The sequence below is a fragment of the Dermacentor andersoni genome, chromosome 5, assembly GCF_023375885.2.
Source record: "Dermacentor andersoni chromosome 5, qqDerAnde1_hic_scaffold, whole genome shotgun sequence".
Classification (NCBI taxonomy): Eukaryota; Metazoa; Arthropoda; class Arachnida; order Ixodida; family Ixodidae; genus Dermacentor; species Dermacentor andersoni.
The window spans coordinates 104,361,535-104,387,951 of record NC_092818.1 but is presented as its reverse complement, the minus strand read 5'-3'; the positions used below and the strand labels follow the sequence as shown (position 1 = coordinate 104,387,951).

General features: G+C 45.7%; 1 long non-coding RNA gene across 1 annotated transcript in view; it reads right to left on the bottom strand.

Annotated features, from left to right (window-relative positions):
* LOC129385043 (uncharacterized) overlaps positions 1-20,113 on the bottom strand; it is a 176,003-nt gene extending 155,890 nt beyond the window's left edge. Inside the window, exons 1-2 of the long non-coding RNA XR_011894783.1 lie at positions 20,006-20,113; positions 16,728-16,867 (exon numbers count right to left, since the gene is read on the bottom strand). This is a non-coding gene — a long non-coding RNA (uncharacterized lncRNA). The remainder of the gene's footprint in view (positions 1-16,727; positions 16,868-20,005) is intronic.
* Positions 20,114-26,417: the final 6,304 nt, after the last annotated feature.

Sequence of the window (26,417 nt, the reverse complement as noted above, 5' to 3'; positions counted from 1 at the left end):
GTTCTTCCCTGCTAGTTTCTGTCAGGGAGAACATTTGGTTCAAGTTCCCTCAGAGTATTTATATTATGCGGCAAGACTACTCGTTTTGCGTGGTCAATTTTTTGTTCTGGACACGCAGTACTTTTCTTATTTTATCGTTGATCGTGACTAAATGGAACGAAATAGGCAGATTGCATGTATGAGGTCAAATGGTACTGGTAGAATCACAAAACCCATAATGAGCTTGTTTTCAAGCGACGTTAAAGAGAGGCAAGCGTACTGAGAGAAACTGTTTGCTGCTCCATTATGTTTTGTATGAATACTAACTACCTTGTTACTTTTTCACTGATCCACATCAACACACATGCGTATAAACGTCTTTTAAAGACCACGAAGAAGAATGAAAGTGGAGCTCGCAGATTGAACACCAGAGAATGCGATGGGATGGAGACGCTCCCCGGCAACGGATGGCGCCACCACCCTTACTGCGCGACGACGGCATAGAGGCCTCCGTTGCTTCGCCCTCGCTGCACGCAGCTACAAACTAAGTTAAGTGGAACGGATAAAACACGCGCATTCTGTTATCGTGCATCGTGCTGAAAAAACTCCAAATATTGATGCAGCTTCACATGGACTGAGGTAATCGGTGCATTGCACACGCACTTATTTGTGATATTCTTCAGCAGCGCCCAAATGACTAGCTTTTCAAATGATGCCGTAATTTATCCAATGGTTGATCACTGTTCGTTGTAGTTGTTATGACACTGGTCACCCATATTTGTGTATTGCTTTTTTTCACCCTGGCAACAGTACCGCGCTCAAACTTGAATATGCTGCGTCTGCCAGTCCACCCATTCGGTTACGGCTATGATAACGACGTTGTCGTCAGTCCGCCTGCGAATGCCCACTCGCGGCTCCAGCGCTCGCAAAAAAACGAGACTTCGTGCACCCCCACCATTGGCATTTGAACTCACCACGTGACTGCAGTAATGCGCCGCTAGGAGGTGTGCGCGCTAACTTCGGCACTTGGTCATTTTTGCTGCGTATTGCGCCTTATGTAGACTGTGAGAGTCGCGTAGCCTGCGCTTGTGTATACAACAGGCGGACGATATGATGGTGTGTACATCGCAAAAGAAGAATAAGAATGGGCTGGGGTGCGTTTCGCAGGCATTCTCAGATCATGAACATTATCCCTCAAGAGAAAAATTTATAAGAGCTGTGTCTTACCAGTACTCACGTACGGGGCAGAAACCTGGAGGCTTACGAAAAGGCTTCTACTTATATTGAGGACGACGCAACGAGCTATGGAAAGAAGTATGGTGGGTGTAACGTTAAGGGATAAGAAAAGAGCCGATTGGGGGAGGGAACAAATGCGAGTTAATGACATCTTAATTGAAATCAAGAAAAAGAAATCGGCATGGGCAGGATATGTAATGAGGAGGGAAGATAACCGATGGTCATTAACGGTTACGGACTGTATTCCAAGGGAAGGGAAGCGGATGAGATTAAGAAGTTTGCAGGGACAACATGGCCACAATTAGTACATGACCGGGGTAGTCGGAGAAGTATGGGAAAGGCCTCTGCCCTGCAGTGGGCGTAACCAGGCTGCTGCTGCTGCTGCTGCTAATGATGATGATGATGACATCGCAAAAATACTGCTTACGAAAAGATGGTGATTTCCACTGTAACAGCGTTAGGCTACTCGTCTTTTTTTTTTTTTTTGTTCTCTGTCGCACCCTTGTTATGCTGATCACTTTTTTTTACCATCCAAATGTACACTTCAAGCTGATGCTTCGAACCCGAAGGCAACAACCATTCTTTGCAAGAAAATGAGCGAGCCGCAATTATATTTACAATTGTTAGTATTGCAGTCTGCATAATATGACATGGTGGTTAAAGAGTCAACTTCTCTGCTCAGCACTGGAACTACCACGACGAAGTGAAGCTGCTAGCGAATGGCAGCGTAATCACTGCATGAAAAAAATATTCACATTTACGCCGGTAGGGTGAAGTACTGACTGCGATAGCAAGGTCTAGCGTTGCACATGAACTTCTCGCACAGCGTCCCTTAACTATGCTCGAGTCGGACTAACGCGGACGTGACATAGGCGGGTGCATCAAAATTTCTGGCATCTCTAAAGGTTTTAAATCACTGTGTAAGGCATGTAGTGGTATGGCACAGGCGCTACTACGCTGCCCGTAAGGAGCAGCGCCAGTAAAATTACATTACTTTCAGGTTCTTTTTTTTTCTTTTAACGTTTAATTGTCTGAAAAAATTTAAGATAAAAGGCTCGCGCTGTGAATCACGACATTTGCTGGTGGGCTGCCATTATCAACATTCTGAGGAACAATTCAATCAAGAACGTAAAACCTGGTATGAGCAACCTTATTGACTGAATAGCGTAGCAGCATAACTAGCATATACGACATCGATAAACATACAGTATATATATACTTAAAAACAGAGCGTTTCACCGAACACTTTCGCAAATCTTTAAATGTTGTATGTGGCCGATAGCACAATTATAATGAATGAATGAATGAATGAATGAATGAATGAATGAATGAATGAATGAATGAATGAATGAATGAATGAATTCATTTCCATACATATACAAGTTTATGAAGAATATAAGGCAAAGTTGCAAAAGAGCAACTTGACTAGTCCTCAAACCTTCTCGTGAGCTGGTCTACTCAAATAGGCGGGCATTACTCGCACAAAAAATTTAAATGCATATTCGACGAATTAATAAGAATTAGCTATTTAACTTTTAAGTGCGTTATGGCCCATTATGCAATTTGCAAATTCTAGCCGCGGAGTTTGCAAGGGGAATGGATTCACCTGAACGAATTCTCAGGATGACACCTGCTTCGAGATATTAATTCTCGAACTTTGCGGAAATATGCAAATGCATTCCAATTAATTTTGTGCTTCAATGCATAAAACGACGTTTTGTTAAAAAATTAACCGGAACGCCAAAACAATTATCCGCGGAGTTGGGCAATTAATATATCGTAATTGGTGTCAACATGTGAATTCGTTCCAAGCAAATCATCCCCCTTGCGAACTCCACGGCTAGAATTTGTGAATTGCAATATGGGCCATAAGGCAATTAGTTGGAACTAATTAGTGTATTTTTGTTATTTAATCGATTATGCATTTCAATTTTCAGTGCAAGTAACGCGCGCTTCTTCGAGTAGACCAGCTCATGAACTAGGATTGTGCTATTTGCCACAGGCAACCTTAAAAAAAAGCGTTTGAAAGTGTTCGCTGAAACATTTGATACATGCAATGCCATACGACGACGGCGAAAATTCGTTTGGAGTTTCCATATATAAGTGCTATCGGCATGAAAGGGACGCAAAACAAAGCTATCTACCGGCGGTGCGGGATTATACGCGAGATAATGGAATGCTAGCAACCACTCTGGGAGAAAGCAACTAGTCGTCCCTTATTATCGACGTAGTAAAATACGTACCGGTGCAGTCACGAAAGTGTTGTAGAAGTAGCGTTCACGCTGTTGAAGTTGTTAATGCTGTTCGTAGTATGGAGGGCGAACAAATGCATTGAAAGGTAACTTTGCGGAAATTTCCTGCCAGCACTCGAGGAAGAACAGTTCAAGCACAGCCGGTGCATTTTGTTCACTGCCATAGAGAAATAGGAAGTACGCCTATTTATAAACGTCATGAATTTGTTCCGAGCACCAAAACCGGAAATGTGCCGATGCTAACTCATGGCAGGGAAAATGTGTAGGTCTCCGATTTCACTTTAAATGTTAATACATTTAGAGCCTTTGGCCTATTGTCCTATCGAATAACGGCGTGTTAGTGCAGGTAAATTAAGGGCGCGTAAATTGGGTTGGTGATTGTGATTCTTGTGGAGTAATATTTTTAGTGCGTTAACGTATATATATATATATATATATATATATATATATATATACTACATACAAATCCGTAACTATATACTTCGGCAACTAAGACTCTGAAGAATGCGGTACTGTCGGTTCAGCGAGCAAAAGTGACCATATATATATATATATATGTTGATGGTCACTTTTGTTCTCTCATCCGACAACACCGCATTCCTAAGCGTCTTACTTACGGAAGTTATTTAAATTCATAAACTGATTCAGGATGGATACATTGAAGGATAGATTTTATAGTTTTATAGTCGCGTTCTTAGAGGCAACAACGTTTATGGTAACGGTGTTCTCGGGCAGAAACGCACTGGGTACCACATCTTCTTGAAAAATAGGGAAGCTGAAACTGGCGAGTTCTTATCTGCATTTTTTTTTTTTTTTGATAGGGAAGTACAGGTTTTAGTACAACGCTGCGCAGCCAGAATGCGTAGGCTCAAAGAGACACAAAGAAAAACTGTGGCAGCTAAAAAATGCACACAAATATAGCACACGCAACATCACTTTGTCTCACTCACTCGCTCACAAGTAACCGTTCTCGCTAGACTGAACCGCATCGAACATTTACCGCGCAGCCCTCGTGGTTTATATTCCAGAAAACCCTTCATCTCATTTTGCCAAAAACAAAAGCGATCGCTTCCAAACCACTCCTGTCTGCGCTGCACATTTGCGTCGCGAACACGATTACAGCGTTAAACCCAACGAGCATGCAGCGACCATCCAACCGCGCCTCTACGCAAATATTCCGGAGTAAACGAAAGCGCTACTCAGACTCACATAATCAGTTCACGCTTTATTGTCGCACTCCCCGCTCCGCTCTTTTCCAGTCTTCCTTTTCCTTCTCGTCACATCTCGTCCCTATCATCACACTTCAAGACGCTCGAAAGCCGTGCCGCGTCTCTTCGCAAAGCAGCGGCGTGGCCGCGCCGCTATCATAAGCATCCGCCGTACTTCGGTGTAATAATTTGCACCCTCCGGCGGAATCCCGGCTCGCCAGACAAGCTGGAGTGGTACTTTGAGAGAGAGAGAGAGAGAGAGCCGCCGACGGGACGTGGAGTTCCCGGCGGAAGCCGAGGCGCGCCGTCTCGAAGCCTATACGTACGCTATCGTTGTCAGTCTTTCGCACTCTCCCAACGTCCGCGATAGAGGGAGGCGCTAAAGCGAAGCCGGAGCGAGAAATGGGAAGCGAAAGAAAGGGAAAGGGTGAAGGAGACGTGACGCGACACGCGCTTAAAAGGGGGAGAGAAGCTGAAGAAGAAACTCGGGAGGCAGGCGACGCGCGAAGGGAAGGTGGCCCAGCCGGAGTCACCACCCCGCCTCTCACTTTTTCTCACTCTCGCGCGCATCCCGGCCGGCCGCCTAACGATGCGGCGCACCGCCAACGGCGCTGATTAACAGGACGCAGATGCCACTCGCCCGCTGTCTTTTGCCTCACTCGAAGAACGCCAGCAAACGACGCCCGGCCGCTGCTAATAGAGGAGCCCAGATTGCGCGCCGACGTCGCCTTCTTGCACGGAGGCCCAATCGAGAACCACCCCCTCCGTCCGCCTCGCGCGATGAACCAGCGAGCACACAGACCGAGAGCGAGCGCAAACACGGAGGAGCCCCACTGCGCTTGATAGACAGAAATGGGAGAGCCGTTTCGGAGACAGGCGCGGTCGAGTTTGCGGATTCGCTGCCCAAACAAGATCCTGGGGTTAGAGCGCTCGGTGAGAGCTAGGCGAGACACTGCGACGAAAATGGTAATCGCTAGCGCAGGCAAGGTCAGATAAAAAAAAAAAGAAAACCCCATATGAAATAGCTTTTAAAGAAAATTATCACGTGACAGAACACGCAGGTAAAGTAACGTTTTAAAATAGCCTTCCCCCGTGTACAACCACCACAAGAGAAGAAAAGAAGCTTCTCGTTAGAAACAGCATCCTTCCGGAAGCAGGAATCAGATTTTATGGGGTAACACAGGCGCGAGGACTCGCATTCTAAAAACCCGCAGGGAGGCATGCCCGTATGCATGTTGTTTTCTTTTTATTTTTGCATTTCCGCGTTTGACAATAGTATAATCTTACTCGCGTCACCGGTCGGCTGCGGTAAGATGTGACCGACAGGAGATGGTTGGTCAGATTCAGCGGAACCATGAACTACCCCAGTTCCTCATTCTCCGAAAAAACGAACAAATCTGCCAAGCCACTAAATTCGCCTGTCTACATAGTACAAGTCTTGTACAGCGAATAATAGGAAAATGTTGAATAATAGGGAGCATCAACTATCAGTCCTTATGCGACAAGAAAACTGATTGAATACTCTCGCACGACTACTTGTGTGTATATATATATATATATATATATATATATATATATATATATATATATATATATATATATATATATATATATATATATATATTTTCTACACTTCTGAGAGTATACGTACGTTAGTGTTTTGAATAGGTATGTACATACATCCTTGTTAAATGTGAGGAATCCTGTAGCACCTCTGCATGTGGAATGCCGAAAGTGATCCTACAGCAACCAAAAACAATGTTCTTGGCACAATGCCATTTCCTAATTGATAAGTTTACACACAAGAGATGACGAACACAAATCACATAAAGGCTTCCGCCAGGACGTTGGGACCGCACTGTCGCACCCGTTTCTATGCCTGCGTTCTCGTCTCTGTTGCGGCAACCGGAGCCGAGCTCATAGCTGCAAGTTGATGCTGAGCTAAACTTTTGCTGCCGAGATTTTATCCCAAATGAAAGCGTGGGTGCTGAAATTGCTTGACACAACCTTGTTTTCAGGCATAAACTAGCGCAAAATAATGCATTTAATGTATTTTTCCAAAATACCACGTCTAGCGGCCGCGCCGTGAACTAGAGGAAGCGACGTTTCTGTGTCGTCGTCGGTGCCGGATACCGGCGTGCCAGCCATCGCCCGCGTCTCTCCACAGACGTGGTCGGCGTTGGAGGGCAGCGAACGACGTCTCAACTGCGCAGTTGCTCTGGCGGCATACTTGTTTTCGCAAGTGGAGCTTGTGCCGAAGTCTTCAAAATCGCCGTTTGTGTTGTGTGCTGCTTTGTAATGTCATCGGCGAATCACCTGGCACAACGCCGTAGAATGCCTCTACGCTGCTGCGCGCAAGGGTGCGGAAAAAGTATCGCCAGGCGAGACAAGCCGTGTCATACCTTTCCGGCAGAGCCAATGCTTCGAAGGATATATATTCGCGCTGAGCGCCCGTTGCAGTCAACATGGACTTCGCTGCATTGAGTGCAAAGAGCACCCATATTTGCTGGGGCAAAGATGGGTGCAAAGAGCAAAGCGCGCGGACGTCAGGCAAGCGCCGGCTGCCCACGTGTGTTGCTGCCATAGAGTGTCGTGCAACGATTACTAGAGGGAAACCAGGCGCTAGTTTCTACCGGAGCTTCGATGGGGCCGGTTCAGCCAGCATGGTAATTATGGGAAGTGCATGAATTTGCCTAAAGCTTGTCCTTCAGGCTTCAAACGGTTTCGTGACTTCGTAAACTCTTCATTTTCAACAAAGTACTGCGTAATAAGTAATTTATTAAGCATTACTAAAATTGTCCCACGGTAGCATTCGAACACAGGACCTAAAGCACAGAAGCCCGATATCGAAACCATTACGCCACGGACGCACGCATCGGCAAGCGAGATAAAACTCCCTTATGAATTTAACGCAGGAAAACAAGTGCCTTGAGGCGCTTGGCGCGTTTCGATTTGGCCACTTCGACACGCTGATTCATCGAAACTAGTAGCGATTGTGCATGTTATCAGCGTCTTCTGCACTTCGAAAATTATAGATTGCTCCGCAATTTACGATAATGAAGGCATAAAGAAAACGTAGTAAACAAAGCTACAAGAACGTCTGAATCCGCAAGCAGGAAGATAAGCCAGATCTATGTAGTATTCATCACTCCCGTGGTGGCTGAAGGATCGCAGCGCCGCCAGATTTCCACCTAGTAATTATTGTAGGAAACTCTATGGTTGCTGGTCGTGGTGCTGCAAGCCGGCAGACATGACCTCACGGCGGTCGGCGTGCAGGTGTCGTGCGCTCACAAAACCCCCCAAAATACAGCCATCCGTTTAAAAACATGGGAAATAAACGCTGCGTATCTGAAAACTCGCGTCCTCAAAGCCGGATTTCGATGCTTCCCCGATTACTGCATATTTTTTGCTCAGTATCCCTTTAAGGAGTTATGGTAGGGCAAGTTGAGCGAAAAAACAGACTTTTTGTATCTATACTAAACAATAATACACAGAACCGTGCAGGGGCGAGCGCGCAGGAGCGCTCGAAGCAATTAAAGAATGGCACCAAAACCGTGCCTCCTAGCTTTAAAGGTTTCTTTACACGTTGTTTCTTATCATTTTTTTGCGTGCATGTATTGTTTACAACAAATATGGCTAGATCGGTTAAAGATATTCAATCTCTAATATTTCCATAAGTTGCGGTTGCAAAATTTTCCGCCAGGGATGCTTTTGTAGGGCATTGAAGCCTAGTTCTTGGTTTAAAATTGCGTTTTCCCCAAAATCACTTTCTTAAAATTTTTCGAACCTTAATTTACCTTTTCTGGAACATATTCAATCGGTTACGCTGGAGTTTTCTTAGATATACTGAAATCCCTTGCAAATAATCATAACCTAAAACGGTGAAAAACTGTGCGACTTATAATTCTGAAGAAATGTATATACATATTTGGAAAATCTGGCTTACGGTATGTGACAAATGAGGGCAATATTTTTTCTTATGAGATGAATGTAGGAACTGATTTTTTTTAAGGTTCGAGTTAAAGCCACCATTATGTAGAATTCGTGTGGCGAATTTGACCGTCATGCTGTTTTTCTTGTTTCTGAAAAAAGGTATATTTAATTTTACACCCCAGCCTAATCTGTGGTTCTAAAATACAAAAAATAACAAAAAAAGCTCCAGGGAAAAAATTAAACCAAGGACAAAGGCGTTCTCATTCAAAAAAAAAAAAAAAAATTCCACAATAAAGTATGAAACAATTATTGAGATAGGAAGCTGGAACTAAGATGACCGATTTCATGTCTCGCCGGTGTGATTTCGGCGCAAAATTAAATAAATAGGAAAGCTTTCGAACTTATATCAGTAATATTATCCCAATATTCCCGCCTAAATAATGGCACTAGAGTTCTGAAATAGTACCAATTGCCAGCCTAAATTTATTTGGTGCATTTAGCCTCCCTATATGCATGGTGACATAGCGGCCGTCAAGCTTCTATGAAATATTCGCGCATTTACGAAAACTAGGCATGGCAAAAGTATTGCCGCTCTTACTTATAAAGGCGCGAGAAACAAAGAGAGAGAGGGAAAGCAAGGACAGGAAAGGCAGGGAGGTCAACCAGACGAGTATCCGGTTTGCTACCCTACACTGGGGGTGGGGGAAAGGGGAATAGAAAAAGGAAAAAGGGAGAGAGTGAGCACTGAGTACGTGTGGGCGGGACACTATGCACAAGGACACTGTAAACGGTCTCTTAAACCGGTGTACTTCAAGTATTGCAGTAATGCACGATTCGCTTTTCGTGCCAGTGACGGGTGGGGCCACTGTCCGAGTATCTTTGACTCGGTGAAAGGTCGTAAGTCTAATCGGTGCAAAGTTTCCCACAGAGGGAGGCGTTGTACATCGTAGCGGGGGCAGGTACACAATAGGTGCTCGATGGTCTCCTCGCACCCACAGGAATCGCATATCGGGCTCTCGGCCATTCCCAAACGAAAGGAATATGAGTTTGTGAACGCTACTCCCAGCCACAAGCGGTACAGCAAGGTTGCTTCACCGCGGGAAAGGCTAGATGGCACTTGTAGCCGTAGCGTGGGGTCCAGTTTATATAATCGGCAGTTGAAGGCACCGACTTTTTGCGTGCATGTAGGCGAAGTTCCCTGGCAGCGTCCGACCTCGCCAAAGGTATTGAACGCGTCTGGGTATCTTCGTGGGCAGACCGGGCAGCCTTGTCTGCCAGGTTGTTGCCGACAATGCGTAAAAAGGCGTAAAAAAACACAGGATATATCCCGCGCTCTGCTATCGTGACGAAACCCATCATTGAACCGAAGCACCGTGGAATGGCGTTACCAGCTTAACAGCCCTAAATTCGACTGGAGTTCGCGTCTCTATCGTTTGCACGGCGACGCGAGCGCTGCAACAAACAAACGAGATCGGGTGAAAATTGGCAGTGAAATAGTTTAACCCTGCTTGAGCGCTAAATCCTAATGCATTCCGTTCGTTGGGGAATACCTAATCGACAGGACGCAATAGTTTGAAAATTATTGCCTTCGCCTTCTGTGAAGCTGAATGCTGGAAATGCTGCCTTACTCAATATACAAAAAAGGCGAGGCGTGCAGCCAGGACACAAGAGAAGAGAAGTGGACAACACGAACGCGTTCGGCGTTCGTGTTGTCCACTTCTCTTGTGCCTTGTCTGCACGCCTCACCTTTCTTGCATAATGAATCCTTACCAACTAGCTCAGCTTTCTGTCGTTCTAAGCTACCTTACTCAGTTGGAAGCTGCGAAGCTGAATGCTAGAAAAGCTGCCTTACTTAGTTCGAAGTAGACCACTTAATCCTAATCGTGTGCAGAAGTAAAAATGTCCACATCCCGTCTAAATAGAGAACCATTCTGGTGCGAATATATCTAACGGTTGGGCTATCATTCCTAAAGCAAATGTTGCTTGAAACCTAGAAATTCAGGTTTTCACGCATGCTGGTCCGCACAGGAACGAAGGCTGTGACGCCACTTCAGAGGGCGTCGAATGGGGACGGCTAAAAGTTGTTCAGACAAAGGTGTCAGCATCGAAGTTCAACTCACAATGCGTGCGAATTATTGAGAGTTGTCTACTTCTACAAGAAAAAAAAAAGAGCCGCTTTAGCAAAATCGTTAGACTCTTGTCAAAACGCAGACAAAAGAAAAAAAAAAAGCAGAGGAGCAGTCATAACCGTGTGTCGTGTGTCAAACCAGAACGTGTTGGAATTAACGATTTATGCAAAGCGCTAATATCAAGCTTTCCGTCAAAGTGCTTCCAGCGCGGCGGCGCGGTGGCGCTAGCGGAACAAGAAGCCAAAATTATTCAGAGTTCACGCTATTATATTTAACGCGTCTGCTATCATCATTGACACTCGCAGCCTACTTCAACGTGCCCATCCTGCCAACTGCGATTGTTGTGACATACCAGAAACAGTACAACCGTCCTTGGGGTTTGCCCGCAATATACGTGAGAACAGACGACGCTGTTTAAGTACCTATTTCAAAATCGGCAATCGAGCGCTTACTATGCAAGTAGTACTTTGTACACTGGCCCGATCGCAAATACAGATGCGCAGCAATTTAAGCGTTACTTGCATTCCTGCACAACACGGGGTTTAAATTACAGCTGCAAAAAAAAAAATATATATATAACCTGATACGTACCGTATTCGCGTCTTTCTCTGCTCACTGCCACCACTCAGAACTCTTTTCCTCTCAGCAACCTGCTATCCTGGCGCCGAGTATAGCAGTCTAGAAGAGTCTCTACCTGACGTCGTTGATAAGCATAATATGGTGGTTTGTGGCGCACTAGCTGGCCAGATGTGGCCAAAGAATGCCAGGCGAGCGGTTATGAGTGCATTTCATGTAACGAAGGCACTTCTAACCCTCCTTAAAAACACTCGCCTCAAATACGATACTTCAGCTTGTTGAGTCTTCAGGTGTGTTTTGTCTATGTTGATTATCTGTGACGCCATTTCATTTGTCATTTAACCCGTTCGGTAATAGCATGCTATATACATGCCACCAGGCAAACCTCTCAAGGCTTAAGTAAAACGACCCACCCCCTCCCACCCCCTTCTCTCCCTCTCTCGAGTCGCCATGGAGAAATTAATCGCAAACCTGAGGCCGTGATCACTACCATTTCTTAAATGTCCCCCTGTACGTCTCTCACAGAGGTTTTACGGGGTACATGCCTAATACAAATGTTCGTCTCCGTGATATTTGAAGTTCTTTCGGATACACTTCTAACCTAACCTTGCTGTAAAACGAGCTACAAGATGCGTATCTTCCGGCTTTAATAAAGTTTACTTGTTTTCACAATGACAACTTAGCAAATGAGTAGCTGGCAAAAATAGAGGGACAGTACGTAAATATTGGCAACGTGTTCACACGTTTAGCGGGAGGTACGCCGACTGAGTGCTGCCTAAAGTGCCTACGCCCATGAAATTTGATAGCAAGACTTCCATATTATCGCAGGCGTATTCCCAATTCGCAATTCCCGCGGTGGCTTAGCGCCTACGGTGTTGCGCTGCTAAGCACGAGGTCGTGGTATCAAATCCCAGCTGTGGCGGCTGCACTTCGATGGGGGCGAAATGCAGAAAGGCCCGTGTTCCGTGCGTTCGGGGTGCGTTAAAGATTCCCCGGTTGTCAACATTAGTCCGGAATTCCCCACTATGGCGTGCCTCATAATCAAATCGTCATTTTGGCACGTAAAACACCCGAATTAAAGTATTCCGAATACGCTAAATGAGTAAGCAAGTCAGATAACAAACATATCAGAGGCATGCTTGTTTCTATCTTTTTTTTTTGAGCACAGCCTTCATAAACGTGAAACTGGTCGATAGGTGTCATAAACCACTAGTCGCACAAATTTAGCAGCAGTTGCTGGATTCGAACGTAACATTGATCCTAAACTCTCACACACTACCTAAGACAGGACGCTGTGCTATGTAATATATGTATATATTCCTAGCAAACTAGCTTTCCAAAATTTAAGGTATCGTTTTCTCCTTCAAAACCTTGCACAAAACGAACTAATTTGCCCCACTGATATTTTACTTTAACGCAGCGCCTCGGGGAAATCGAAGAACTGCAGCTATTTGTGCAGCTTCGCAGTACAGAAAAGTAGAAGGCTCCTGAAAAATGGTTTCCAAGTTAGGGTATTCCATTTTGGACCGAAATCAAATTCGGTGAGAAGAAATGGCTCCGAGTTTTATTCACCCTATTCAAATGAAGATCAATGGAGCCGTGTGCGAAGCAGTTCCCACAGGGACAGGTTTAGCAGAGCCAATGGAGACGTCAATAAATCTGTTGTAGGCAAAGAATCAGAAGAACCGTAATACTGAAAAAAAAAAGAAGCAAGGGCAAACGTTGGTTATCTTCGGGTGCAAACACGGCTACAGTTTTACTAGCCCGCTGGCTGACGACGTTTGGCCATAAATCGATTAGTTTCCCAGCCGCCTGCCATCTTTTCTTTGTTCGTAATGGAAAGCCAATAATCGAATTTTCTTTGTAATGATCAAAGCCGGCGATCTCGGTTAGGTTTTGCAAACTCGAATGTCTATGCAAAGTTCCGCCTTTGGGTAAATTTTGCTTCTTTACCCATTGAAGAATGAAACACCAACACCTCTTTATATATCCCGTATATGTTATTTTGCTTCCCTATTGTTGTGAAATGATGCGACGGAAGGAAGGTAAAGGAAATGTAAATTTTAGTGGAGCGCCTTAATGAACCAACATATACAGCGCTCTAATGCAAGCGAACAGGGTAACAAATCCAATGCAACATCGCCGTCAAAAAAAAAAAAAGAGAAATGATGCCCCAGATGAATCAGAAGAAAACCTGCCAGCTCGTGCGTCCCCTTCATGGAGTTTTGCACGAAAGGCGCTTTCAATTTCAGCCGCCTCCTTCTTGTCTTTCGTTTTACTAAGTTCATCCAAGCCATCAATCCTCATTTGCATACCTAACCTTAATATCTACGAATCTATTTACTCATATGAATAAATATTTTTTTGCAACATTCCATCACAATGTGATGCCAGCTCTAGCGGCAAAGTTGACACCGTATTAGAAGCGAACGACAAACTGTGGGCGTACGTGCCGATGTAAACAAACGCGCAGCTCTGGTAAATCGTTATTCAGACTTGAAAGAAATGTAGCACTATAGTGTTTCTTGAAGCGAATATGCGGAGTGCCTTTTCGAGAGCGGGTAAAGCCGATAAAAAATGAGCAGCACTTGTAGAAATTAGCTTCGATGTTTCACGACGGCCGCGTAGGTGCGAGGATAGGGCCGTCGTGTCATTGCAGACTGACAACAAAATTATCCGACTGTCTGCAGACTTCTCCTCTGCCGCCGTAGGCGGATCATTTGCAGATTGTTGGCGTCGGCACATTGCAATAGAGATGCCGACGCTACTACGATCGCTGTCGCGCGCACCACAATCGTTGCCGTGTCGACCTGCTCTATTCGGGCCTTCACAGATCTGCGGCACCGCTAAGCGCTGAAAATCTTTGTGCTCGTACGTCTTGCTGCACTCGGAAAATGCTCTGCTGCCGGAACTTGCATATTTACTATTTTGTTGCGGTAGCCATACGATGCTACATATGCTACTTATCAATTATCAATGTTGGTTGTCGTTAAAGAAAGGCACCTGTTACGTACAATATACCTGTTTTGTTCAAAGCAAGCGCCGGAACGTTTTTGCGGAAGAAATGAAGCCACCACATAGTGTTTTGGGCGGTTCCCTTCCCAAGGTTGAGCCACATGTTGTTTAACCTCACAGATGGAACATAGAATGTAATGCTTGTAATGTAATGTTTAGTTGTATGGTCCTCCGTTTATCTTGATGGAAATAGCATTCTTGGCATTAACAGACCAGGTTTTTCTTACGGCTATCTAGCTACCCCACTAAAATGATACCGATCCGAAATTTTAGTGCATGATAGCTGGAACACCCTGCATATTAAGTTGATACTCTCGATCGTGCGGAGGACCTGTAGTTTTTCCAGAATCTCATAGCATTATTTGTGAACATTTGTTTGTTGGAACCATCGGTTCGCATGCGCAAGCGATCGTCATACAGATCCTTTACGCGTGAAAACACCTGCCTACGGCAAAGTGCAGTCATCACCTATACTGGCTGCTAAGCTCTGGACCCACACCTCGTCGTTACCCGACACTCTTTGACAGCGACTGCCATTTACGCTTGCGTATTGCATTGCGTAGAATGCGAAACACCTTGTTTATTTTTATTTTTTTCATTTAAGGAAGAATTTCCGCACGCTGTCACTGGAAAGTCGGTCATAATCCTGGCATTGAAGGATACTTCGTTCCTTTCCGATTAGATAGAACCGTGCGAATTCTGGAACAGAGTGAAAGTAAGCGCTTTGAAATCCTTGCGCATATGTCGTCTCACAGCCACAATTTAGTAATAAACGTGTAAGAGTGCCACTTTGCTTTCCACCATGCGTCACATAGCACTTTCAGGCACCATGTGACACTAGGGATCTTAGATTTGTTGTCCCGGACTGTCCAGGACCACATGAGGCGCTGCGTAAGAAACGCTCATTGCTTGAAAGCACCACTCTGTACGTGAGGGACGGATAATCGAAGATGCCCACTGAGCCACATTATCGTTACAGGGAGTGAAGCCAAACTGGGGGTGAGATTTTTCTTAAAAAATGTGGTGTGCGTTTGCATTCACAGTGATGACCAACTACCAGGAAAGCTGTTACCTTTAGTAATAGTTTAGACCTGTAGGATGCCATCTGAAGCTGTGCGCACCCTTCAAGGGACAAGTTTAAGTATTTAAGAACAATTCAGGGTGATTATCTTGGATAGGCTATTTTTGAGGCACTCTCACTTATGTCGGGCGCTATGCCTCACTGGAATGATTGGCAGTGCAGATCAGAGCTGGTTTTACACTGGCTAAAATCCCTGTCTGTTTCTTGGCTATGTGAGCGAGCTGGAGATCTTTGCGAGAGAAGGACTTCTATTGCCTACGTCTCATCGGCTTCCACTGCCTTCGTTGTCGCTGACAAGCTTATTTCTTCTACGAAGAGCACCTTTTACCCATAGCATCCGTGACTATTAATGCAGTTTCTGGAAGACCACACTTCAGCGAACTCACCACAATTTCCTCCTCTCTTTCCCTGTTACCTTTGCTTTCCCCCTTTCCCATTTCCCCGGTGTAGGGTAGCCAACCGGACGTTATTCTGGTTAACCTTCCTGCCTTCTCCTTATCTCTTTCCCTCCTCCTCCTCCCTCCATCAATTTCATGGAAAATAGACACCATCAACATCTTTATTATTATTACCAAGTGGTATAGCGGCATTCATCGTCATGTACGATGATTTAGCTGATGTTCACATAACCACAGGGCAATGAATGAACTTGGAAAATGGCGTCCATGAAAAATTGGTTCATAATGCTCTATCGCAACTGAGTTCTCACCTTCAGAGTCCTCGGCCCAAAGAGGATATTGTTTTGGCCAACTTATTTGAGCTTTCAGTCTTCAGCAGCGCCATATTTTGGATTGAAATGTAGTTAGAGATGACCGTGTGCATTGCAAAAGTACAAAGAATGCCTTTGCCACTTCGGCGGGAGTCCTCTAAAGCGATAACACACTTCTAATATGTGCAAACCAATTTTGCGCCTTCTTTCCTTCTTCTTCTTGTATGTCCCGGCTCAAATGCCTACACAGACAGCACGAATAATGAACATATATTATTTTTAGAAATTGTCGAAAACGTCTTCACGTTACTCCGCGAAGTGCTTTCGAGGCAATGTCATTGCACGGAAACTGCGGAAACTGATTCTCCGCTCCGCTCTGCTAGAAACGGCGTAAGCAAAAATGTACGCACGCCTTGCCTGTGGCTGAATAATTACGCAGTAATTGAAAATCAGTGTGCCCGGCGTGGAAGGTAAGGCCGCGTTTTTTCATAGGTTGCAGCGCTGACGAAGTGATGGGTCAACTGTTCCATCAAATGCATGACACATACCTTAATAAATTATGCGTTGGTCAGCAATGTGCAGCCCTTAAAAGTTGCTGAAGTCCCTTACCTGCATATCTTACAAGTGCCATGAAGATTCCAACGCCGGTTTGACCTGCAGACTCATAAAAACTTGAAATGAAATCCCTCATGCGATGTGGCGCCAAACTGAGGCGCAAATCCCCGACGAAATGAGAGCGTCTGGTAAACCTGCAAAGAACGGGGGATTAGTTGAGAAACGAAGGCCTTGTGCTGTTTTGGGTTTAACCTAATACTGCACTGATCATCTCCGACAGAGCAACAATAAAAGAGTGGGCATGAACTAACCGATGTTCGAACGTGACGGAAACCGCTTCTAACTACTTGGCGAAATATAAAACACAAGCTCCATGATTTCCCAGCTTGGATTGAATATACATTGGCGCCGTGCAGCGCTCTTTCAGCGAAGCTGTTAATCAGCCAGCAACGCAACCTGCATCAGAGACCTGAATTGTTGCTCTGAAGTGTAACTATCAGTGATTATAAAATAAGTTACCTAGTGTATAGTGTGAACTTCGTTAGTGATTTTTATTCAGCCGCCTACGGCTGTATATTGAGCCCGTGTCTGTCAGAAATAGAAGCAGCTTGCAAACTCTTTCTCATCGAATCTCATCGCGAGCAACGTAAAGGCAAAAATGTGGACCACCCAACTCACTTTGAGCTATGAACGCCCAAAATAGAGCGCTGCTAATGCACGCAGTGTAATCAGGCTACTCTTAATTCGCACGAAAAAGATTGCGGTCTTTTCAGGCTGTGAACAAAATATTTAAGCAGACAGAAACCATCATGTTAAAGAAGTGCAACACAATCTCTGAAATCCTGAAGGAAAAAAAAATGTAGTGCAGGGTAGCCAGCTGGGCGCAGTCTGATTAAACTCCTTGTCTTTCCTCCTCACCCCCCCCCCCCCCTCCCTGCGTAGCGCCGTATTTGAGGTTTAAATAACCCTCGTGCCTGAGCTAATGAAGAGTTCTCAGATGCAGAATGATGAGGGCTTAGGGTAACGTCACACCTGCTCATGAGCAAACATTTGCATATAATATGGTTGTTAAAATAGTTTGAACCAACCCATTTTTTTGCTTGTACCTATTGTACGCAGTAAAGACGAGTGTCGCTATTGACATAAACGGCAATACTAGCCTAGGCAGAAATGCGAGTTACGGCCGACCTTATCGCTTCTACTTTCTTTTCCTGACGTTGTCCTGTGGTACCGGGTGCTCTCGACAACATTTCGAGACTCGGAATGTCACAAGAACCTTTCGTGGGCAATTCGACGAAGCCGAGGGGCTCACGTACGAGAGGCTTTTCTCTTCATGCCAGTTATAAGCAAATAAGACGCGATCATCGCGGGCAAAGACAAGGAACGCGGTGGAAACGGCCCGGGCACGCTTTCATATTCAGTGCGCGGCGTCCTCAAAGCCGTCACGAGAAATCTCTTCTTTGTATGCCGCGCGCAAACGCGTTCACGTTTATGCGTTTCTGTATCCGAACCCTTTTGCTGGCGCTTGGGAGCTGCGGAATTTCAGCACGAATGCGTGGCTTATCGCCCAGCAAGACACCCTTCACATGTAAAACACGAAGCGTGGGAGCAGTGCGTCTTCAAGCGTCCGTGACTGGGATCAGTCTTCGCCCCTGCACCCCGCCCCCTCATCTCACCCCCTGTCCTTTTCTCCTTGCCCATTTTGCTGCGAAAGAGGATCAAGCTGACGTCGCGCGGAAATGTATATTACCGTCGAATGAACGCCTCCGAATATCGACGGCGGTGTATACCACCCGGCTGTGGCGGAGTGGTTGCTTGACGACTGTGCTGCTCCAGTCGTCTTATACATTCGTGGCAAAAAACAAAAAAAAAACAGAAAAACATTTACGCAAAGGGTAGCCGAAGTACGTGCATCTTAGTGAGCATCCCTTTCAGCTTGAGCTAAAGGGGAAAAAATAAAGTAGTAATGCTTGCTTCTCAGCTTTCTGGCAACGAAGTTGCGATTCTTGGCGCTGTCTGGGTCGCGCTTCGAAGACGTGGTACGTTGCTATCGTCTGTGTCTTTTCTTCATTTTTTGATACTGCATAGCGTGCAGACTGCGGATCATTAGGAGAAGCGAGGCGACTTAGGAATATCCTTCCTGGCGTCGGAAAAATGCTTCCTACTTTGACATCTCTTGTCGCTATATTCTAGCGCTATCTCGCGACTCTCTTCTCGATCTAAAGATTGTGCTTTATATCTCTTTTTTTTGTTCTTTATTTGGCTTTTCAAGCGAAAGTGATACTGCCTATAGAGCTTTCCTATCCCTTCTCTCTCTTTTTCAGCTTGGGTGGAAAGTTCTTTTCTCTTTTTTTTAAATCAATATCATTCCGGCTGACCCCCGAGTTCTTTTGTCACTTCGTACACGTCCTTCGGATGACCGGGAAGCCGTTGGCGGAAACGCGTTACGTTCACGTCGGCTATGATGGATGGCTCGATGCTATGCTGAACCCGAAACCGTGACGGAACTAGAAGCTCGGAATGCTGCTGCTTTTGTGATGGTGTCAAAAGCTCTTTTCTATTTCTGCGAGTTCTCTTTAGAAGACTTCTCTAGGTCGTGTTCTTTCGCCGCGTTTTCCCTCGCGCTACAGAGAGGAGCAGTTCCGTAACGAAGCCGTCGAGTCGGGAGTATGTGTAGTCGCAGCCCGCGAGCAGCGAAACTAATGCCTCTACACCAATTGCGAAAAGCTGATTCTGCTGGTGTTGCCATTCAGTCACGTGCATTTATCCCTTACGACTTTCAGTGAGGTCCTCTGTGTCCGCGATTACGCGGCGCACTTTCAATTTACCAGTCATTGTCATCTGCTGCTATTTAAGCTCGTGTCATGAAACAGCCGCAGCGCATACGATGATACCAGTAGCCTTTCTTGCTGTCGCTGCGCATGACGGAAATGTTATTTTACTGTCTCCTTTCTTTTTCATATTTTTTGTCTATCGCTCTCTGGTATTGGCCTTGTGTATCATTGGTATTTGCAAAGCGCGTCGCTAAGCATGGGTGATACATCTGTCACTCCTGGCATCCAGTGAGTTGTTTCTTGAAGAACCTTAGTAGGACATAATTATATGCCCGCAACTTTGCATTAAGACATCTATAACGCGAGCTTCCTGGGCGTCCCCGTAATCACTTTACTATTGTGTTAATTATGCGTGAGTGCCCAATATTCCCTGCAGAATCTGCAGGGCATGCCTTTGCACTCACGCGCCATAGTAAGAAAAGATTTGCTCTCTCCCAAACTGGAAAGGCCTATAGCCAATTTTAAGGAAGGATGTAACTGTTTTGTTCTTTTCCTTACCGTTGCCTCAGTTACGCTGTCGTTCTGAGCAAAGTACGCAACTATCGGTGCGTGCTTCCCATGAGTGGGTCTTACCCTGCGGGCAGTCGATAAGCGCCAAAGGGACAGAGAATATCTGCAAAGGTAAGAGAGGAACGTTAGGCAGAGCAAGGACTAGTTGGTTAGCCTACATTGAGATAATGATGTAGGCACCCTTACATTGCCTACACCCTTTCTGATGAAGAAACAGAAATAGTTGGGGAGTGTGCAGAAGTGGACACTGAGACATTTTTTTGCTACTGCCTCTTCTGTCTATGCATTTTGTTCTTATTCTTACGTGACACGTTGCTTATCTTGTTTATTCCTCCGTGCGCATCGTCAAATTATGTCAGCAAAGAGGATTGTTTTGCACCGTGACAAGCAAGTTCACTGAGCAGAGTTGCTCATATGAAGTTTTGTTATACTTATTTACTTCGTATGTCAGTTATTCTATTCCATCATCTACTGAAGCCTCCTAACGAGCTTTGCTGAACTCCGCTGAAATAGTGACAGTTTAGAAGTATCACACAAACTGAAGCGAACGAGTGCTCTCGTAGCTTATTCTGAGACACTTAGTTGTTGTTTTCTCTTTTTTTCCTTTTATTTTTGTTGCAGTGGTATTGACCAACATGCCCTTGAATTGCTGTCATACATGTTACTGTGCTCTCCAGAAAAGCCTCAGACGTAGGCACAGTAATTAGCCACTCAGGGAGCTTTCTCCAGAGTCCTTCCACCCGCTGTAATACTAAGGCAAAATGTCATCTAAAGCACGCCTATTGCGAACTTTGGGTATAGAGAGTGACAGGTTTCAGTTTTGGGTGAACATGTGGTGAATTTAGAGAAAGAAAAGCCTGTTTCCACTGGGGAAAGAAACTAAAAAGAAAGGAAGAAGCGGCTTTACCATGTGGCTTAAAATCGACAAAAATAAAGTTCTGTTTGGCGTCTTTCCCTTTCAGCGCGCTCGCACGATCGTTCCAGGCCCTTTCTGAGGCTGCGCGCAGCGAAGCGTCAGCCGCCGTTCCCCGCGCCGAGACTCGTATACACGCACAATAACGCCACGGCCGCCATATTTTCTTTCCCCGGGAAAGCACATCAATGTGTCGATCTGGCGAGAGCGGATGGGGATACGGCCTGATTGTAGTTGCCACGGCAACGCCATATATATACATGGATCGCCACCCGCCTCGCCTTCCGTCCCCCTTTCCGTCCGCTGCACCAGCCGTTTAGGGACTCGAAAGGGGGCGCCTCCGGGCTGCGACCCCGTGGCCCCCCATCTCGGTGCCGGTAAATGGTGCCTGTCCGGGGTGCGCGCTGGGCGCTCGGAATGTCGACCTCCAGCCGACTCGCTCCTTCTTCTTCTTCTTCATCTTTCTTTTGTTTATCTTACGCCCGCGTAGAATACAGCGTCTCACGCCCTCACCATAGAGAGGAGGGAAGGCGTTGCCTACTTCACGGTTGTCGCCGACCAAAGAACCGACTCGCCTCGGGTGCAACAGCCGTAGGAAACAACTATACTGTGATGGAGAGCGTAGGCATCCCCTCGGCAATGACAACACGGGATGCCCGGGAGAGGGGGGCGAACGGGAGGAGTTCGGGAGGTGAAGTAGTAACGCGTCCCGGGGTCTTGTTGGCCCTCGTCCGAGGGAGAACCTCCGTTCCCTCTCCTCTCACCGGGTCGCGTCAGCGCGTGGCAGCGCGCCGCGACGGCCGGGAGCCGTTAGCCACACGGTTGGCTTCGCACGGCACCCATTCGCATTCCTCGCGTTTCCAAGCCCCGCGCCACGGTCGCGCGTTCGGCTTGGCTGGCACCCGCTCGTCGTCGTCGTCGTCACCGGCTGAGGCTCTATACCCGCCGCCCCTTATCGTCGGGCTTCACTGCGAGCCCCGCGCTTACCCCATCGGGCCGGGCAAAACGTCTCAATGCGAGATCCTGTCGCTCTTTCTTCTTCTCCTCCTAGGCCTGGTCGTTCTGGATAAGCCGTGCCCTTTTGTGCGTCGTTCTTTCTTTTTTCTAGCTGGTGTTTTTTGCCTAAGCGGGTCGGGTCTCTGTCTCCTTTTACTCCTCCTCCGCTAGGCCTTCCGTCCTTGCTCTTTTGTCTTCGACCGCCTTCGATTTGCGGTAATGGGTCTAGGGGTAAAATGGTTGCCCGAGAGCCGATCTCCTCTCTGTCCCCCCGTTCTCTCTTGGCGACGTTTTCCACTAGGCTGAAATCAGGAGCTCTCCTCGTTGATCGCGTTATCTGGTTACACCCTTTGTGCTTTTTATCCGCGTTTTGCTTATCTTGTTCGCGCGTAGCGTCGGACGTCTTGCGCATTGTGTGTCCCTTTTTGGGAACGTCTCCAAATTGGCAAAAGAATGCGGCACTTTCGGATGCCCTGCCTATTATGTGTATTAGTGCTCGTCTTTGGATGATGAGTTTTCGGCCATTCGTATTTAGATGAATCCAGAGTGAAAGGAAGGTACTAATCGACGCTAGCGTAAATGAAGTTCTGTTTTATTTTATTTTCCGTTTATCAATCAAATGTGCTAAGTAACTCGTTAATATAGAGAAGAGGTAATAAGCTGCTAAACAAACGCGGCACAAGAGTCTTGAGAAATGGCCGAATTTTGTCATGTTGCTTACATATATATCATGACCTAACAAAATACAAAGCACGGTGAACTGCAAACTGAGCCTTCAACAAATAGATCTTGAGCTAACACTGCATCTCCTGACTCATTTAAGAGCGTGTTGCTTTTCAACGCTTTGTTAAAAGAAGCTAACATACTAGCAAATAATTAGACACAAACTCTGCCTGAAGATTTATTTTGATCAACCTGCGATTGGGGTGTGAAGAAAAGCACCCATTCAAATCAATACCGATAACCTTATTTGTACAGTTTTGGCTAACCAGAGGCGCTTTGAAAGGAAGCAATAGATATTACCAAAATTTGAAGAACGCTTAAGCTTCGCTTTTAAGAGTGGAACGCGATAGCAATCAAAGATCTCTGACTGCTTGTCGCGCTTCCCGGCAACCACAGCTTTCTTGCAGATGCGTGGAGGCGGGCACCATCTGGATGGTGTTGCAAGGAAGCGAGTGGGTCGTGCCTCTGTGTGAATGGTAGAAATACTGGAAAAGGGGTTTGTGTTTGAGTCCGCATAACAGAATTACGTTTTCCGGCGTATTAAAATTACAATCCGACGCTATCATGTCTGTAGATTGTGTGTAGCTTGTACTTTACCATTTTCTGACGCATTTGACTTTGAAGAATTCAATTAATTCAGTCATGCCTCAGCACCATGTGGAGGGCGTGCGTTGTTGTGGTTCGTAATGATTTTTCGCGAAACGACGTCCGATGCCGACACCGGAGTTCTCATGACGCGGGGCCCTAATGCTATCGCGTTAATACCTTTAGGTTCCAAATAACATGTGGCTACACCGAGTAACTACTGAATATGGCTAATAACGATTAAAATACAAAAATGTTGGGGTTACAAAACAGTGTGTGAAGGCTAACGTTGGCTAAAGTATGTGACCGTTTTCCGTATTTACAATGCATATAATCAGCGCCGATAAATAAATTATAGTTTACCGCTTCAACACTGAACTTCAACTAGACACAGCTTTGCGGATGCCACTAAGGGACTGAAAGCGATGCACCTGGAAAACCAAGTTCCCAAGCACATGCATGGTCATTCATGCACATTGCATGAACAGGCGCACAAACATATGCAAGTACAACGCCTGAAAATAATAAATTTGAAGGTTGTGGCCAACACTTAATAATAAAGAAGTGGCTGGAAGTGTTGCACCTGAGACTGCGAGCCTTGTTTGGAAAGTAGTAGGGGCATAAACAACTTATTCAACGAGAAAGAAGAACGAGCGTTGAAGCCACTCGAGCTTCATTCCTCACCGGTGGCTAGGCTTTGTAGTGGAGAAGCCGAGCTGCAGCTATCGAGCTTATCATTGTGTGCAGAGCTCCATTCTGTTTCTGCCGTGTGTGCAGCAACCTTTACAAAACTAATTCTCTCTTTCGTTCCGCGTGTTCTTTGAAATTAACAACCTGAACCACGCAAAGGTCCTGTTTGTCATTAGTAGCCTGAAAAACTTCGGGCACAGGGCAGTGAACGTTCACTATAATCTAACCACAATGGCGTTGCGCCAGCCACAAAAATTTCCGGTCATTCTCGTTGCTCAGGGTTCGGATTGACCGGGGCACCAGGGAAATGCAACAGTGGTATCACGCTTACTATAACCACGTAAAGTTCTCAAATAACGCCGGGCTTACCTACTGCTCTGCGAGGAGTGACGCAAAGCTCGTAACAAGATTTAGTTCGAGTTCACTCTTGCACGCAGGAATTCACAACCTCAAAAAATCACTGGACAGAAAATTAGCAGATCGATAGAACTTCTAGCAGACTGCTCTGCTTTGGAGGCTGTTTGACATCAACTATGCAATGATACTGCGCCGTCTATAGTCCATAATTAAAGAGCTATTTGCAAAATTGCGTTAAAGGACATTTTGTGGTTATCGCATAAATTGCGATATCCGCTATAACTACGAATATTGGACTGTTAGAGGCGGTAATATTTTGTTTTTGAGGCTTTATAATCTCATACAATCATCGCACAAACACATAGTATAGACTTGCAAGTTTTCAACGTCACAGAGGCGGATGTATATTTTTCCTTAACTCTACAGATGTGCCCTTAACCCGTCCTTTCAGGTGCACCAGCTTTTCTCCTCGTATTAGCCTATTTCTCGCACCAAAACATGAGGTCTATGCCGCGGATTATCGCGGTTTTCGCTTGTAGCAATAAGAACGTCACATGCTTTTCCTTCCTACCCACATTAACACCAACAGGCTCTCAGGGCTGGTATTTCCAAACAGGAATTCGTTTGAGAAACATCAGTCCGAACGTCTCTCAAGGTCTCACTTAGTGGCATCATCTGGCAATATTAACAGCATGCGTTTTTATACACAGGGTGATCAATTTTAATTTTTATAGAATTTAAAGAAGAAAGACTGTTCCAGTTACCACAATTCTAATCCCTGAGTTGGATCATTCAGCGAAGCGAATATTACTTGCGCGAGAAATGAGAACACCTATTGAACTAGCTGGCAAAAATGCATTAATTATCTTTAATTAATTACTTTAAGGCACGTATTATCATTTATGAATTGTAGCCGAATTGTAGAATTAATTTCCAGGGTGACACCAGTTTGGAGATATGCGCCATCAAACTTGCCGTAAAAATTCACCGTTGTTCCTCTTATGTTTCTAACAAAAACGTTCTTTCACGCACTGAAGCACAAAAGTAACTGGAACTCCCATGTATTTCGTTCCATAATTTGGGAAACAATATCTACAAACTGATGTCCTCCTGGAAACACATTTACGGCGGATACGTCCTTCAAGCTCACCGCCGTAAATTCGTAACTTGCAATATGTGCTTTAAAGTAATTAATTAAGAAGTTAATTAGTAAATTTTCTAAGTTAATTGAATATGTGCTTCGATTTCTCGTGCTAGTGATGTCGGCCTCTTCGAATAATCCAGCTCGAGGACAAGAATTATGATATCTGCCACTGGCGATATTTAAAAATTTCATGAAACTTGTAAATGATCTCCTGCGCGTCAAATTATTGTGAAGGAAGCGTGTGCTGTACTGTGTAGTTCCAAGAGTTACTGTGAGTGTGCTATATAAGACTAAGACAGTTGGGCAACCTGTGTTGAGAGCTTCGTTTGCGATACCCGAAGCTTTTGGAAGAACTCGTAATTTTTTTTCCAATATAGCAAGAACAATTGTGGCTACAAAATGCGATGAATGTTTCAAGGCTCGCTTCATGGGCACCTTCTTTCAGTGTACGCTTCAGATTACCCAAGAGCCCGAAGTACACCCTACTTCATTTAGTCGCTCACCTCGGAGCTACTATTCCCACAATGGCGCGCACTCGCTGACATTAAGCCTTGCGTTTCGAGTCTGATGACGGTTCCCTAGTGCCGCCCCCCCCCCCCCCCTAAAAAAAAAAAAAAGAAGTTTTATATTGCAGTTCTACCACCACGCTGCTCAGCAACTGGTTCAGAGATCTTTCCTTTCCTGTTTCCGCGTTCGTGTTCTCACGTAACCCTTCTGGCATGTGGAAAGAGCAAATTCACGATTAATCGCAGCCGGCGAGGCGCATTCGCGAGATCTGTGTGGCCCAGTATCAAGAGGGCCCTCTCTCGAAAAGCAACAACAAAACGGCCATAACTTGGTCTATCGCGCGTTCTGAACAGAGCGAGATTCCACTCGGCTCAGTCCCTGTTCGTTACAGCGCCGTCAAAAAGGAACATTCATCTCCTCTGCCGGTTGCCGTCTGCGCCGCCGCAGAGACGACGATTAAAGGCCAGCGGCGCAAGTGTTTTGTT